General features: G+C 47.5%; 1 long non-coding RNA gene across 1 annotated transcript in view; it reads right to left on the bottom strand.

Moving 5' to 3' along the window:
- Nucleotides 1-218: 218 nt before the first annotated feature.
- The window catches only part of LOC146072358 (uncharacterized), a 100,506-nt gene continuing 83,695 nt past the window's right edge, over nt 219-17,029 (bottom strand). The window contains exon 3 of the long non-coding RNA XR_014473088.1: nt 219-1,195. This is a non-coding gene — a long non-coding RNA (uncharacterized LOC146072358). The remainder of the gene's footprint in view (nt 1,196-17,029) is intronic.

The following is a 17,029-nucleotide window of genomic DNA, read 5'->3' as shown; positions in this document are numbered from 1 at the left end:
GGACCCTTTCATTCATCCCAATGCCCCCTTCTCCCTTCTCATCTCCCACCATCTGTGCAGTAAAGGGGTAATTAGTGTAAATTACTGATCCAGGCCCTACATGCTGAGCGGTTGATATAATACCCCCTACCACCCCCGGGACATCAAAGCTTCCGCTCATTGCACCCCCCACCCCTACCGCTGGAGGATAGGTAGTGGCCCCAATACATTGCTATGCTACACTGCTGATACATTATATATATGTGTATATTATTATTATTATTTATATACATTTGGTCTATCTATAATACTTTAACTGACCAGGCATATACTGGGTCACCTAAGTGTTCATCTCCATGCTTTGCTCTGCCCTTCTCTGGAAACCCCCTTCTGAAAATCCTGTGTTTGCCCCTGCAGCCCATTGCCAAGGGACCCCATTTCACTGCAAGTCCTAAATGAACAACTGGTCCCTTAAGAACCTGCCAACAATTAACACATCATAGCTAAAATTAACATGTGCTTGTTTCCTGGTTTAAAGCTCACCTGCCAAGTACCTTATGGCTTTTAAAGGTGAGACAATCACCAACATAACTCCTGAATTTGTGGGCAGCTGTCACAGGTTTAAGATAAATGAGCTTACCTGGGGTGCATGAGAAAGCTATGATCACAGAATGTTAAATTAAAAATTAACCTAAACATATACATACAGGTTGACACCGTACTCGCCATTCCTACGAATGGGGTAAAAATTGCACTCGGCATTCCCAGGTTGGGGTGCAGTGGCTTGTGACCACATGCTCTAATACAGATATTTTAGGTCTAAGAAGTGGAAGAAATTCGCTGTTAGCGACTCTACCCCGGCCATTATGGGCCTTCCAGGAGAATGATCTTTATTGTTGTGAACTTTTGGAATATGAGGGATTTTTTGTTTGTCCATATAAACCAAATTTTTTTTAGACCTGGTACTATCAGTAGATACAAATAATAGGGTCCATACAAGAACCTTTTTTAAAAAGATGGATGCTAACAGCTATATTCTTAGCGATGTGGAAGAATAATGTTCCATATGTTTATGAGAATTTGCAAAACCTGCAGCAATGTTACAACCTATTGGGAACAATCAAACGTTCTGGTAAATCGCTTTCTGGAATGAGGGTACAAGGAATATAACATCCGTCAGGATCAAGAGAAGGCCTCACATCTGAATAGGGACAACCTTTTAAAAGAAAAAGAAAAACCATTACTAAAAAGATAAGACCTTTCATCACTCAATACAGTCAGGAAAATAAAAAAAAATTAAAAAGTTTAGGAAAAACATTGGTACCTGTTACAGATGGACCCAATTTTAGGACACTTCGGCCTAGTAAACCTGACATAGTTTTTAGACGAGCCAAGAATCTAAAAAGTATACTCGCTCCTAGCAAATTAAAACCTGTTAAATCCACTATTAAGGATCCTATAGCGAAAATTACTTTTCTACCCAAAAGAGAGGGCCTCTATCAATGCAGTAAGTGCATATGTTGTAAGCATATAGAGAAGCAAGGCACCCTTATTCCTGAAAAATATACCATGGAGCGCAGATTTAATGGTATCTTAAACTATGTGGCAGTGACGTGCGGTGAGGACAGTGGTTGGTGAGGCACTGGCAGCAGAAACAAAAATTGTGCACTGCGCTGGAAAATGGGCATCAGAAGTATATATAACGTTAATATTTTAATTATTATGCTCACGCTGAAAACAATGAATATAGGACACGTATTTTTTAAATAAAACACTTTATTCATTGTTTTCAGCGTGAGCATAATAATTAAAATATTAACGTTATATATACTTCTGATGCCCATTTTCCAGCGCAGTGCACAATTTTTGTTTCCTTTGTAACCCTTTTTAGAGCCTAGTAGGCTCTTAGCACTTGCAGCAGCCAAAGGAGACATTTTTATATAGTCTCTTATTTAAGCGCCAGGGTTCTCTAGAGTGGGGGTCACCACTCTTCTAGATACCAATCCTTCTCAGGCAGCAGAAAGCAGAATGACTTGGTGCAGGGGAGCGGCAGGTCCTACAAACATCAAGGGTGCCATAGCAGCTGCATATCCTGCACCTGCCACAGTGTTCAACCTCCATATACACATAGTGCACCATACACTTATGCCCCACATGATTAATGCCCATATACACATAAGGCACCGTACACATATGCCCCACATGATTAATGCCCATATACACATAAGGCACCATACACTTATGGCCCACATGATTAATGCCCATACACATAATGCACCGTACACTTATGCCGCACATGATTAATGACCATATACACAAAAGGCACTGTACACATTTGCCCTACATGATTAATGCCAATATACACATAAGGCATCGTACACATATGCCCCACATGATTAATGCCCATATACACATAAGGCCTTGTACACATATGCCCCACATGATTAATGCCCATATACACTTAAGCCCCAAATGATTAATGGCCACATACACATAATGCACCATACACTTATGCTCCACACTTATGCCCCACACTTATGCCCCATACACATAAGGCCTTGTACACATTTTCCCCACATGATTAAATGCCCATATGCATATTATGTACCTTACATATATCCACACTCAGCAGCCGGGATCAAACTTCCACACATGTGGCACCCGGCACCTGCATTCTCCAGGCCTCTGGCTTTCTCCCGTATACGTCGTCCTCCCTGCCCTGGGGCTACCAATTAGGCTCAGCAGTGACGTGCGGTGAGGACATTGCCTGGGGAGGCACTCACCTCACCGCGGGCACCGGCAGCAGGGGGTACTTGTGTCAGCCTTCCCCCCCTCCCCGTCCCCGCACTGCCGCGGTCAGGCACAGGCAGCAGGGGGTACATTCCCCCCCCCTGCACTGCCGCGGTCGGGCACAGGCAGCAGGGGGTACTTGCGGGAGCCTTCTCCCCCCCATACTGCCGCGGTCGGGCATGGCACAGCACAGGCCTCTTCAGGGGCTGGCTGGCAACTTTCAGCCCAGGGGGCCAACACTAGTAAACGGCCCCGCGACCCTCCCCCACCCTCCGTGGGGAGGAGAAGGGTCTAAAATGATGTAAATCGCTACTCCATCCACTCACTGTCAACACTGCACAGTGTTTTCCCACCCCATTCAATAAAACATTTCTCCTCCCCCACCCCCCAATATTCAAACCGCCCCCCAGCGCACACAAATTTACCTTTTACCCAGTGTAGTGTGACGTGCTTCTCCCTGAGGACAACATGCTCAGCCTTCCCAGCTTATCAGCGTCATGTACAGCGCAGAGTGGCCGGGCAGCAAGCGTCCTCTGTGCCTGTCTCCCTCCCGCAGCCAGCTATAAGCAGTGTGGCTGGGGACCTGAGAGCAGGGCTGAGCGGGGGAGGTGAGCGGCATACTGTCCACCTTTAACCCCCCCCCCCCCCGTTCTCGTTCCCAGCTGATCGTGCGGGAGACGGGCAGGAGAGCCCGTCGGCTGTAAGGAGGCGCTGTGTGCCTGGCGGCCAGGTCATGCAGGAGATGGATAGCAGAGCTCGGCTGTCAGGAGGTCTTTACCAGCAGCAGCAGTATCTGACAGCCTCCTGACTAGCTGCTGCTGGTCCCGGACGTTCTCAGTGCTGGCACCGGTATTCTCTCCCCTCCCCTCCCGGGCAGACTCACCTGTCCTCTCTGTTCTGGCTTAATCACAGCAGCGCCGGACTCAGTCCCCGCTGCCCGCGCTGCTGCATCCTCTGCCCTGCATGTGTGATAGGACAGCGGATCCAGCACTGGATCCGCTGGCCCAATCACATCTGGGGGCGTGCATTCATACTGGTGCCCCTGTCATTGCGGCACCAGTATGAATGCCGCTTCCCCATTCATTTTCAATGGGCTTTTACAGCCCATTGCTGCACCCTGCCCCCTGCCCTCCCCTACCCGCCCCCCGCTGCCCGTAGTTTTAATGTTAACAGCGGGAGGCACCTCTCCCGCTGCCTCCCACCCTCACATGCAGCAGTGTAAGAGGGTGGGAGGCAGCCGGAGAGGGAGAAATGATGAAAATAATAAAAGAAGATATATAAATATATCTTCTTTTTATTATTTTCATCATTATGACAGGGGAGGCTCTGCCTCCCCTGCCTCCCCTGACTGCACGTCCCTGAGGCTCAGGCTCCAGGCATGGCGACTACGGGGTTGGGAGCCGTCTACGCCGGGCATACGGGGGCTGGGGAGCAGATGAGGGGGTTCTGTAGTTGCTTGCATCACTCACCAGCCATGGACGGGGGGAGCCGGTGTGTCGGTTCGTGTAGCCGCCGGGTACTGAAAGAGAGGAGGGGAGGGGGGACGGACGGTGCAGACTGCAGAGGTTCTTGCGCCCGCACGCAGTGTGGGGATGGGGGGGGGACTGGCTTTGGGTGCGGTGCTTCTGCTGCGCTGACAGGCAGCAGAGTGAAACCAATGATAGCTGCCAACAGTGACAGGGGTGTGCTATAATATAGGCAGAAAGCACCCCCTGTCACTGAGGCACCGCTATAGGTGCCGCCTATGAAGGTTTTTTTAATGGGATTTTTCAGCCTGCTGCTGCTTGGCCTCGCCCCCTGCCCGCCTCCTCCTACTGGAAACTGAACATGAATAGCGGGCGGCACTCCTCCCAGTGCCTCCGAAATCAATAAAAAAAAAAACGATGGTGTAAAAATGAATAGGATGAAATAAAGCATATACTTATGACACATAATATGTGTCATAAGTATTTTCTTTATATTATTTTATTATGTTTATCATTAATGACAGGGGAGGCACTGCCTCCCCTGCCTCCCCTGACTGCACGTCCCTGCTATGTGGTGTACATAATCAAATGCAGTTGTGATATGTGGTATGTGGGTAAAACCAAAAGAAAGTTAAAGATACGTATCCAGGAGAAACTACAGTACAGTATGTAACATCAAAAGGAAGGTACAAACACATAGTCTCCCTCGACATTTCGAATCTAAACACAATTCCGATATTAGCACATTCCGCTGATGTCAGCAGATGTCAGCTGCCCACCAGCTTCCCCTACAGGGACATGCAAACGTAAGACACCAGAAAGGTGTCTTACATCTGCGTGCACCTTTAAAACATCGATGGTTGCCGAACATCAAATGATTTGGCTCCCACACACAGGGCAGCCAAGAGGGGGGGAGCGGGAGAGAAAGGCAGATACTGGGCAGGGATAGGGGGCAGATACTGGGAAGGAGGGGGGCAGGTGCTGAGCAGGGAGATGGGGAACAGATTCTGGGCAGGGATGGGGAGACAGATGCTGGGCATTGAGAGGTGGGACAAATGCTGGGCAGGGAGAGGGGGGTACTGGCTAGGAAGAGGGGACATATGCTGGGTAAGGAGGGTATGGACAGATGAGGAGAGAGAGAGAGAGAGGCTACAGAGAGGCAGGAGCTACAGAGACAGAGGAGGCAAGGTACTGGGTGCAGTAACTTACAGAGGAAGCCATGTGCTGTGGGATCCTCGATGTTCCAGGGGTCAGTGGAGAATGATAGGCTCCATCAATCAGGGGCTCTCTTCTAATCAATATGTGCCGAGCTCCTCCAATCACTGCTCGGCACATGCTGTCCTGACCCTGATGCAGAGATCAGGGGGAGGGGCTCAGCACCGCAGTGAGGAAGGTGCAGACCAGGACTTCCCCTGCTGGTGCTGCTGTCCTCCTGAGTGTCCAGACCCCACTGCTGATGCTGTTCTCACCCCTCTCTCCCCTCTGCTTCCAGAGCTGCTGCCTGGCTGTCACACACTGTGACAGGCGCAGCACACATATCATTCTGTGCACACAGTGCAGTGGCAGACTCGGTAGAGTGGCAGAGCAGGGAAGCGCCTAGGGAACACAGCGCTTCTCTGCTTTGCAGGCTCTGCTGAGTGGGTAGTGCCGGCCCTGCTAAACATCCATTCACAGCCGTGCAGGGGAACTTAGTGAGCGTGGGGGGGACAGGTGGCTTTGCTGGTGGCGGGCTGCGTTTCATCCACACACAATGCTGCAAATTTAGCAGCGTTGCGTGAGGACCAGAATTAGGTCCAATATTTAACTTCACTCTCCTTCAAAGCCCACCGCCAGACTCCTTTGTAACCTAGTCAATGAGAGCATATGGGCGGGCTTAGGAAAGTTATGCCAGGTGCTGCAGCTGACACTGTGATAGACACAATGCTGCTGATTCCCAGGGACCTGCAGCCAGCTCATACATTATATACTTACCTACTTTTATGTTCATATTTGCTAAACGGATTCATTTTGCATGATGTGGTCTGAGCTGCAGGGGCTGCATTCCACTGGTCCTGTACCTAGAATGCTTTTCACTATAGCCCTTACACATATACAGTTGTACTCATAAGTTTACTAGCAGGATTTGTGATTTTCTGGCCATTTGTCAGAGAATATGAATGATACCTCTCAAACTTTTCTTTCACTCATGGTTCGTGGTTGGGTGAAAGCCATTTAATGTCAAACAACTGTGTTTACTCTTTTGAAATCATAATGACAACAGAAACTACCCAAATGACCCTGATCAAAAGTTTACATACCCTGGAGAATATGGCCTGATAACATGCACACAAGTTGACACAAACGGGTTTGAATGGCTACTAAAGGTAACCATCCTCACCTGGGATCTGTTTGCTTGTAATCAGTGTGTGTATAAAAGGTCAGTGAGTTTCTGGTCTCCTGAAAGACCCTTGCATCTTTCATCCAGAGCTGCACTGACGTGTTCTGATTCTGAGTCATGGGGAAAGCAAAAGAATTGTCAAATGATCTGCGGGAAAAGGTAATTGAACTGTATAAAACAGGAAAGGGATATAAAAAGATATCCAAGCAATGTTCATACTCTAATTCAGAAGTAAAAAATTAGGGATTCTGTGGAAACCAAATTACGGTCAGGTAGACCAACAAAAATTTCAGCCACAACTGCCAGGAAAATTGTTCGGGATTCTCACAACAAGCTATTTCACAGTCCACAAAATCATGGATTCTCCACTTCCATAAAAAAAACATAATATAATCTTTTCTTAATAGCAACATAATAAAACATTTAAATAAATAATATTACCCTCAAAGATCAATATGGAACTAGTAACGTTATCTCTCACCACATTATCTCTCAAAAAAATGATCCAACAATACAGCTATCTTTCCAGCAAATTCTCACCCAATCTCCGAGACGATCCAATTCAACTGCATTTGGTGATTCATACACTTTATTTATTTATTTATTTACAGTTTCTTATACTTTATAGAATAATCCAGTACTTTATCTCTCACCAACCTAGAGATTTCTATCTCTCCACTTCCAACTGTAGACTCTCCTCAATCTAGAGTTACAACCTAACAACATTGTATTGAAATATAAAGAGATAATGTGATTACTACACCAAATCCTTGCCCATCTTGAATTAAAAGGATCATCCGTTCGGATTTTATTCATAGATTAGCTCAGTTTTGAATACGGTAGTTCCATCATCGTTAGTGAGCAAACTTTTTAACATTGGTTTAAGTGGGTCTATGTGTAGATGGATCTTGGACTTCTTAACCAATAGGCCACAGGTCGTCAGGATGAAAGACCAGGTATTTGGTGAATTGATAGTCAACACAGGGGTCCCTCAGGGGTGTGTTTTGAGCCGCCTGTTGTATTCCCTGTTCACCCATGATTGCTCTTCAAGCTGTAAATCTGTTCAAATTGTTACATTTGCAGATGAAATTGCTATACTGGATCTTATAATCAACGACAATGAGTTAAACTATAGGCTGGAAGTATCCAGACTAGAGTCCTGGAGTAGGGACAATTGTTTGGTCTTAAATGTGAATAAGACCAAAGAAATGATTGTGGATTTTAGGATCGCACAGAAATTCATATTGTTTACTGGTTTTAAATGGTCAACAAATGGAGATGGTTGATTCTTTTAAATTCTTGGGTGTAATCATGTCTAATGACCTTCTATGGAGTACCCACTTTACCATTGTCATCAAAAAGGCCCACCAGCGTATGTTTTTTCTTAGGAAACTACGCTTGGCTGGTATGTGTAGGAGAACCTTGGTGAACTTCTACACAAGTGTCATCGAGAGTGTTCTTACCTACGGTGTCGTGGCGTGGTTCGGTTCCTGTTCTGCTGCTGACCGTAAATCCCTTCAGAGGCTAGTATCAGTTGCAAGCAAAATAATCAGGGTTGCCTTACCAAGCATACAACATATATTTGAAAAGCTGCTTTTCTCAAAGACAAAAAGTATCTTGAGGGACCCTTCTCACCCGAGTGGCGACTTGTTTTCTTTACTTCCTTAAAATAAGCGATACCGTTCAGTTTTGTGTAAAACTAAACGATATAGAGAGAGTTTCTTTCCGGTGGCAATCCGTACTTTAAATACTTAGTGCCAATTCTGAATCACGCACAATCTTGTACTCTAACGTTACTTTTTTTCTATTGTCTTTGTCCTGTACTGCTTACACTTGATTTTCGTTTAATGTTCATTGTATGTGGGCATTTTATATTATTATTAGTATTATTATTCTCACCATCTTATATCTCTCCGGAAGCAACAAATAGTAACAAATACAATCGGTTACACAAATTGTTTGTAAATAATAAAAATGGGCAACTATTACCCACGAGGATAGTAAACCCTCTCAATACTCTAATAACAGCATGTAATATAAATAACTATGGCTATATATACTTAACTATTATAAAATAATCCAGTACTTTATCTCTCACTTTATCTCTCACCAACCTAGAGATCTCTCTCTCTCTCTACTTCCAACTGTAGACTTTCCTCAATAGAGTTAACTGAATGTGATACGTGGCAGAAATTGATACATTATGTTCTCTTCCATCTCTGACTCCTCTCTCATTCCACTATCAGACAACACTAAAGGCCCATACACACTGGGCAACTTTGAGCTGAAAGTCGCTCAAAACAGCCTGTTTGAGCGGCTTTCAGCTCAAAGCCGCCCAGTGTGTATGCCCCAGCGATGAGCGGTGAGCGCAGCTGAGCGCTCCCGCATCATCGCCGGAAAGGTGCTCATCTGCTGGTAATACCAGCAGATGAGCGGCATTGAGAACAGCTTTGCATAGCTCTGCGCTATGCAACGCCGTCCTCCCCCCTTTATCGGCGCCAGGCAGGGGGAAAGCCGCTCAGTGTGTATGCACTGCGGCTTTTCCCGCAGCGGTGATTGACAAGATCGCTGTCCATACATGCTGGGCATAGTCGCCCAGTGTGTATGGACCTTTACACTGCAATGTTTAATGACATCAGTGTGTGGTAAAACATCTGTTTAGTGAGAACAGCAGAAGGAATCATTTCACTTTCTTCCAGAACTTGAGAATCTCCCTGCTACACTCATCTCTCTATCCTCTGGTGCATGCAGAGCAGGTGACAGGGGGGGTCAAGGGGGACAAGTGTGACGGGCCCCAGTGATCTGAAGGGCCCCAGGGCTTTCATGCTCCGGCACGGCCGCTGCCTGTACTGCAGGCCGGTCAATGACCCTCACGGCCCGGCCGTCTACTGTGCACCATCTGTGTGTGGCTGAGTCTGACTGACTCGCTGTATGCTACTGCCATCTACTTTGTGTGCGCCCTGCCGCTCTGCACTCAGAGCAGTCTACTCTGTGTGTGCGCAGGGCCTGGGGCCGCAGTCTCTGTCTCTTGTACTTTTACTGCGCATACGTGGGTCGTCTGTTCTGCACTCTGCAAATAACCTGCCCTGCCTGCTCGTAGTGCTCGGCTCTTTTTTGTGAAAGTGACAGGCCAGCAGCAGGAGGGAGCCAGCAGGAAGTAGCAGCTAGGAGCCAGGCCAGCTGGACTTTGAAAGAGAGAAGTCCACACCTGATGGATTTAGGATTGGGTGGGGGGGCCCAGAAATATCATTGTACAGGGCCCCAAGATTTCTGTTGCCGGCCTTGTGTGCAAGATAGAGAAAAAGCAGTTGGTGGACAAGATCCTTAACTCAGTTTTGATTTACACCGTGCGGACAGGCTGTACTATATTCCAGTATACTTTATTGATAATGTACATCACTGCAGGAGCATCATTGTAATATTGAGGGAAATTTCAGTTTTTTGGGATAATTTTTTTTAGGCATACTTACCTGTCCCCTGGTGGTGCCCGGTGGTCCCTCAGCATCCAGATTGTCCCCCAGAGTCTACAGCAGGCCTTCAGCACCGTCTCCGGCATCTCCAGCGGTCTCAGGAGTGCTTTGTGCGAGTTCCCAGGCGCGCCTGTGACGTCACCAGCGCCCGCGTGCACTCGCGCAAAGCACACCTGGGACCGCTGGAGACGCCGGAGAGGATGCTGAAGGCCTGCCATGGACGCCAGCGGACTTCGTAAGTCTAAAAAAAAATAAGTTGGGGGGGACAAAAAAAAAATTAATTGTTCCAAAAAAACACGGTTTTTGGAATAATTTGGATACGGGGTGCACGGATAGGGGATACTCAACCTGTATTTTGATCAATATATTTTCAGTGCCCCCAACACATGTCTTATTTTCTTTGTGTACAATTTAAACCAAATCACGGTCAGGTAGACCAACAAACATTTCAGCCACAACTGCCAGTTCGGGATGCAAAGAAAAATCCACAAATACTGAAATACAGGACTCTCTGAAAAAAATGTGGTGTGGTTGTTTCAAGATGCACAATAAGGAGGAATTTTTGAAAAAAAATGGGCTGCATACTTGAGTCGCCAGAAGAAAGCCATTACTACGCGAATGCCACAAGGCATCCCGCTTACAATATTCCAAACAGCACAGAGACAAGCCTCAAAACTTGAGGAACAAAGTCATTTGGAGTGATGAGACCAAAATTTAACTTTTTGGCCACAACCATAAACGTTACATTTGGAGAAGAGTCAACAAGGCTTTTGATGGAAGGTACAAGAAACACAGAGGTGGATCGCTGATGTTTTGGGGATGTGTGAGCTACAAAGGCACTGGAAACTTAGTAAAAATTGATGGCAAGATGAATGCAGCATTTTATCAGAAAATACTGGACAATTTGCACTCATCAGCCTGGAAGCTGCGCATGGGATGTAATTGGACATTCCAACATGACAATGATCCAAAACACAAGGCCAAGTCGACCTGTCATTGGCTACATCAGAATAAAGTGAAGGTTCTGGAGTGGCCATCTCAGTCTCCTGACCTCAATATCATTGAGCCACTTTGGGGAGATCTCAAACGTGCAGTTCATGCAAGAGAGCTCAAGAATTTACAGGAACTGGAGGCTTTTTGCCAAGAAGAATGGGCAGCTCTACCATCTGAGAAAATGAAGAGCCTCATTATCAACTACCACAAAAGACTTCAAGCTGTCATTGATGTTAAAGGGGGCAATACATGGTATTGAGAACTGGGCTATGTAAACTTTTGCTCAGGGTCATTTGGGTGGTTTCTGTTGTCATTATGATTTAAAAAGAGTAAACACAGTTGTTTGACAAGAAATGGCTTCACCCAACCAGTAACCATGAGTGAAATAAAAGTTTGTAAGTTATTATTCATATTCTCTGACAAAAGGCCAGAAAATCACAAATTCTGTATGCGCATCAACTTGAGATTTTTGTAAGAATGAAAATATACAACCCAGAAGTAAGGGCCTGATTCTGGTTGACACGGAAAGCTGCAAAGATTGCAGCTTACCGAGTCCCAGAATGCCCACCCTGGTGAAAAAGACCATCAAAACAGATTAGAATGACCGCATAAGTCCCATGTCCACAACCCTTCTCCCATCCTACAGATGTAGCGCCCCTCATGCTTGTGGGGGCTGGGGATAAAATAGTCAGCCGTCAGGCCCCGCCAGCCATCAGAAGGGGGACGTGCAGGCATGAGACATTCAGGCATCCCATCCCTCCCCGCCATCGTCCGCCGCCACCCTGGTCCCCATCGCCTGTACCCACCGCCGGCCTGAATGCCCCCCTAACCCTGCCTGTCTCCCTAAAGCGGAGATGGACAGGGTTCCGCCGACTGACTGGGATGCGAGTGTGTGTGAGACTCTCACATGGCCCAGTCTAATGGAGTCCCTCTCCACCAGCGCTTGCCAGAGGGGATGTTCTGGCAAGCGCCGGCAATGGAAGAGAGGGGCTCCATCTGTAGGTCATGGAGTGGAGACCTGGGAATTGTCTAGCTTGCTAGACCCAGCAAACTCATAAATATACACATAGTTGAAAGCAGCACTAGTGAGTAGACTTTGGTAATTTAAATATGTACCAAACTTCATTCTCCTGGTACAACTATTATCAATATGACATAATTAAAGTATTGAGTTTTAACAAGTACTTTAAGACCATGAACTGGAAAACTAGGATTGAACTACAGTAGGACACCCTATGTACACTTTATGCAAATGAAATCTCTGTCTATTTCACAACTATCTCTAGAATTTATAGGGGATACCTGTTAAAAAACAGTACTGAACTTCTTAACACACATACTCACACATTCAGGGCACAGGAGCGCCCCAGGCGGGAGGGTGCCCTGGCACTCAACCGCTCCGTGGGGGGGGATTCGGCCATCACTCCGTGCACGGGGGGGAACGGTTCCAGGTGAGATGATGCAGCGTGCGGGCATTGCTCCGCAGAGGGGGGATCGGCGCTCACCTCCATCCAGGCAGCACAGTGCACACCCGCTCCACCAGGGAGGGAGGGTTGTGATGCAACCACCGCTGCATCACTCGGGGGGGGGGATCGGGTGAGGGGGAGGCAGAGTTGCCACTCATCTCCATCGGGGGGTGGAGACCTCCTGCTCCTTTCTTTCACTTCCCAGTGATCCAAAGAACAGTCCACAGACAATCTAGTCTGGGCTTGGAGTGATTCTGAGATTATTTAGGGGGAAATTTAAGAAAATTCAGTCGTATTCGTATTCTTACTATGAGTCAATAAGACTGGCAACAGCCGCAAATTTTTGGAAATACAATTCATAAATAGGGCAGATTTGTATTTTGCCGATGGGTTAGCCAGTCGTATTCTGGCTGATGCATATTCGTATTTAGTGGCTATAAATAGCGCTATTGGCCACCTAGCGACTCCTGATTGGCCGCTAGGTGGACAATAGCGCTATTTTGGGGGAGGAGCCACAGGATGTAAACACACATTCTGTGGCTTCTCCTCCTGGTTTTGCAGTGTTAATCTGAATGTCTCATCCTATTAAGTTTCCCCCCATATCAGAATGGGGTTCACTACAATTTAGATTTTTTTAATTTAACAAATACATTAACCCAGATTTTTGTAAACTCTGCCACAGCAGTCAAGGTTTTAAGCATATCCATGTTTGAGGTGACAATAAGTTTCTCAAACAATTTGATTTAATCATCTGGATTCAGGCATAGCTATCTTAAAATGTGGACTGTAATGGTGGAGTTTGTGAAACTACACTAAGCTGAGGTTAGAAAAAGTTACAGGTTATTCTACAAAAGACAATGCCCCCCCCCCCCCCAAAAAAAAAAAACAGGTAGTCGTTACAGGTAGGCGCCAAGCAGGAGAGACGCTGTCCCTGCTCTGCATCCCCTGCTGTCCTCTGTGGCTGCTGCTGCGCCTGTCACTGCAGCAGCGCCAGAGGCACAGAGCTCCCTCCAGGCTCCTAAACATCAGGTCAGCACTACGGATGAAAAGGAGCGGGGCTATACGGACAGAGGGGGGGAGGCTACACGGAACAGAAAGGGCAGAGCTATGAGTGAGGAAGACTGAAGACACAGGAGAGAATGAGCTGCCAGGAGACTAAAGTGTGAGTGTACTATGTCGGCAACTGATGTGGGCATGTGTATAGGCAGTGCTACTAATCTCGGCAACTGGTGTGGGCACGTGTATAGGCAGCACTACTAATGTCGGCAACTGGTGTGAGCACGTTTATAGGCAGCGATACTACTGTCAGTAACTGGTGTGGGCATGTGTATAGGCAGCGATACTACTGTCAGTAACTGGTGTGGGCATGTGTATAGGCAGCATTACTAATGTATGCAACTGGTTTGAGCACGTTTATAGGCAGCGATACTACTGTCAGTAACTGGTGTAGGCATATGTATAGGCAGCGCTACTACTGTCAGTAACTGGTGTGGGCACATGTATAGGCAGCGCTACTACTGTCAGTAACTGGTGTGACCATATGTATAGGTAGCGTTACTACTGTCAGTAACTGGTGTGGGCATATGTATAAGCAGTGCTACTACTGTTGGCAACTGGTATGGGCATATGGTTAGACAGTGCTACTGCTGTCGGCAACTGGTGTGGGCACGTGTATACGCAGTAATACTAATGCCGGCAACTGGTGTGGGCGTTATGTATAGTCAGCGCTACTACTGTCAGTAACTGGTGTGTGCATTATGTATAGGCAGTGCTACTACTGTCAGCAACTGGTGTGGGCATAATGTATAGGCAGTGCTACTACTGCCAGCAACTGGTGTGTGCATTATGTATAGGCAGTGCTACTACTGTCGGCAACTGGTGTGGGCTCATGTATAGGCAGTGCTACTAATGTCGGCAACTTGTGTGGGCACGTGTATAGGCAGCACTACTAATGTCGGCAACTTGCATGGGCACATGTATAGGCAGCACTACTAATGTCGGCAACTGGTGTAGGCATGTGTGTAGGCAGTGCTACTAATGTCGGCAACTGGTGTGAGCATGTGTATAAGCAGTGTACTACTGTCGGCTCCTGGTGTGGGCATTATGTATAGGCATCGCTCATAGGCAAATCTAGGGGGTGGTCCGGGGGTGCACAGGACCACCCAGCCCCATGTCTCTAGCCCCCTGGGAACCAGAGATACTGCCAGGATAACATGGGACCCGCTGATTCCGACCCCCACCCAGTTCAATGGCTGCTAGTTCCCCCTTCGGCATCACTGAAGCTCGAGGCTGATCTCAGTCGAACCCAAATCGCTGGTCCTTCAATCTGATACCAGGCTGGAACCATATGGGTTAATTGGTTCCAGGGATATTGAGGTTAAACCGTTTTTTTTTTTTTTATTACTTAAATGTAATTTCATGACTGTTTATGTTCTTTGAGGGCAGATTTCTCTGGAACCAAACAGCCCAGTTTCACGGGACCAAAATCATTCGAAGCCAACTCAAAAGTTCTTCAATATGATACTGGTCTCATGTAAATGGGTCAGTTGGTTCCGAAGATATAGCTGGCTGGTTAAAGGGGGGTAGGGAGAGGGGAGTGGTTGTCTCTCCCCCTCACACCAGAAAATGCAGGGACTAGGCTGGTGTATAAGGGGTCAGCCTGGGAATGTCCCTGCATGATCCTGGGACCATATTCCTGGGTAAATCCCTGCATTTTCTGTTGTGAAAGGAGTATTGGGGGACATTTACCAAAATGGATTCGTAGAAAAAAGGTGTATTCGTAGGGAGAAATACACTTTTTTTTACGAATTTGTATTTTCGGGATTTACAATCCCAAAAATACAACAATTCGTATTCCTAAAGATGGAACATTCGTATTTGTATTTACAAATACGAATGTCCTACACCATCGATAGAATACGACAGAAATCACCATTCAAAAGAATGGTGGTTCCTGATGTACTAAGCAGCCGTACTGATAATACGGCTGCTAAGTGGTGTGAAACACCCACGCAAATACGACAGGAAAATACACCTTGCTTTCCCTGTCGTATTTGCTTTAAGCCTGCACGGATCAGTCAGATCCGTGCAGGCTTCAGTGTAAAAAAATAGAAAAATTAAATAAATAAATAAAAAAATCGGCGTGGGGTCCCCCCCACAGCACCAGGCTGAAGGAGCCGGGGCCGGTAATTAAAAATCAGGGAACCCGACAAATAGGGGTTCCCCGATTTTTAACAACCAGCCCCAGGCTCCAGGTCCGGGGCTGGTTCACAAAATACGGGGGACAAAATGACTAGGGGTCCCCCGTATTTCAAGAACCAGCCCCAGGCACAACCAGCCAGCAGGGTAATGTCACAGCCGGGGGACACTTATGATATAAGGTCCCACGGCCAAAACATTAACCCCCTGACCGGTCAGCCTGGCCAGGGGCCCTGGGGGAGTGGGGACCCCCCCAATGAAGGGGTCCCCCCCCTCCAGGACTTACCTGACCAGGCTGAAGCCTGGTACTGTCCCCGATGCCCCTGGGCGGTGGGCATCGGGCTGATTCAAGTGTAAAAAATAGAATAATCTATTGTTTTTTACTGTGGCACTACAAGTGCCAGCAAGCCTCCCCAGCAAGCTGGGACTTGGAGAACCACAAGTCCCAGCCTGCTGGGCATTAAAGGGCCCGCTGGCACTTGTAGTTCCACAGTTAAAAAAAATAGTACACAAAACACACTGACACACATTTAAAATAAAACTTTAATACATACAAAGCCCACACATACTAATACTTACCTATCTTCTTTCCGTAGGTAGCCCTGGTCCTGATGTCCTGTGTCGTCTTCGGGATCCATGTCGACGTCCTTCTTCATGTCAACGTCGCTGTCTGCGATGGCGTCCCCGTCCGGATCCGACGAAATCCATGTGGAAGCTGTGGAAGGAAACCATACTCACCTGTCCCAGCGCGACGTAGTCCAGGTAAGTGTCTTGGCAAAAAAACAAACCGACACCCCGAAACCAGCCGAACAGCTGAGCCGCACGGTACTCTGTGTACATCGTGCAGCTCCGCCTCCCGAATGCCGCTATTGGCCGCCTTGCGGCCTAGCGGCCAATCAGGAGCCGCGGGCCCTGGTCCACCCCCCCCCCCACACACTTCCCCCTCTGTCCCTCCTGGGCAGCAGCAGCACACACTTCTACAGCATGTGGTGGGCTGACAGATGGCTCAGCATGAGCGTCTCACTGATGGCTGTTGGTGTGCTGCTGCTGCTGAGGGGGGACAATAACACCCCCCCTCGACTTTAGAGTGTTTTTTCACCCCCCTCTAAACATTTTGGGGGCATGGTCTAATTGGCGAGCGGTGGCCACGCCTCCAACAATTAGGTCACACCCTGAAATTCATACCTCTCGGCTGCCCTGGGCGTTATGTATAGGCAGGGCTACTAATGTTGGCAACTGGTGTGGGCACGTGTATAGGCGGTGCTTCTTCTGTTGGCAACTGGTGTGGGC

This window comes from Crinia signifera, chromosome 4, assembly GCF_055691185.1.
Source record: "Crinia signifera chromosome 4, ASM5569118v1, whole genome shotgun sequence".
NCBI classification, from domain to species: Eukaryota; Metazoa; Chordata; class Amphibia; order Anura; family Myobatrachidae; genus Crinia; species Crinia signifera.
The sequence above is the reverse complement of the archived record's forward strand: the minus strand, read 5'-3'. Positions and strand labels throughout refer to the sequence as shown.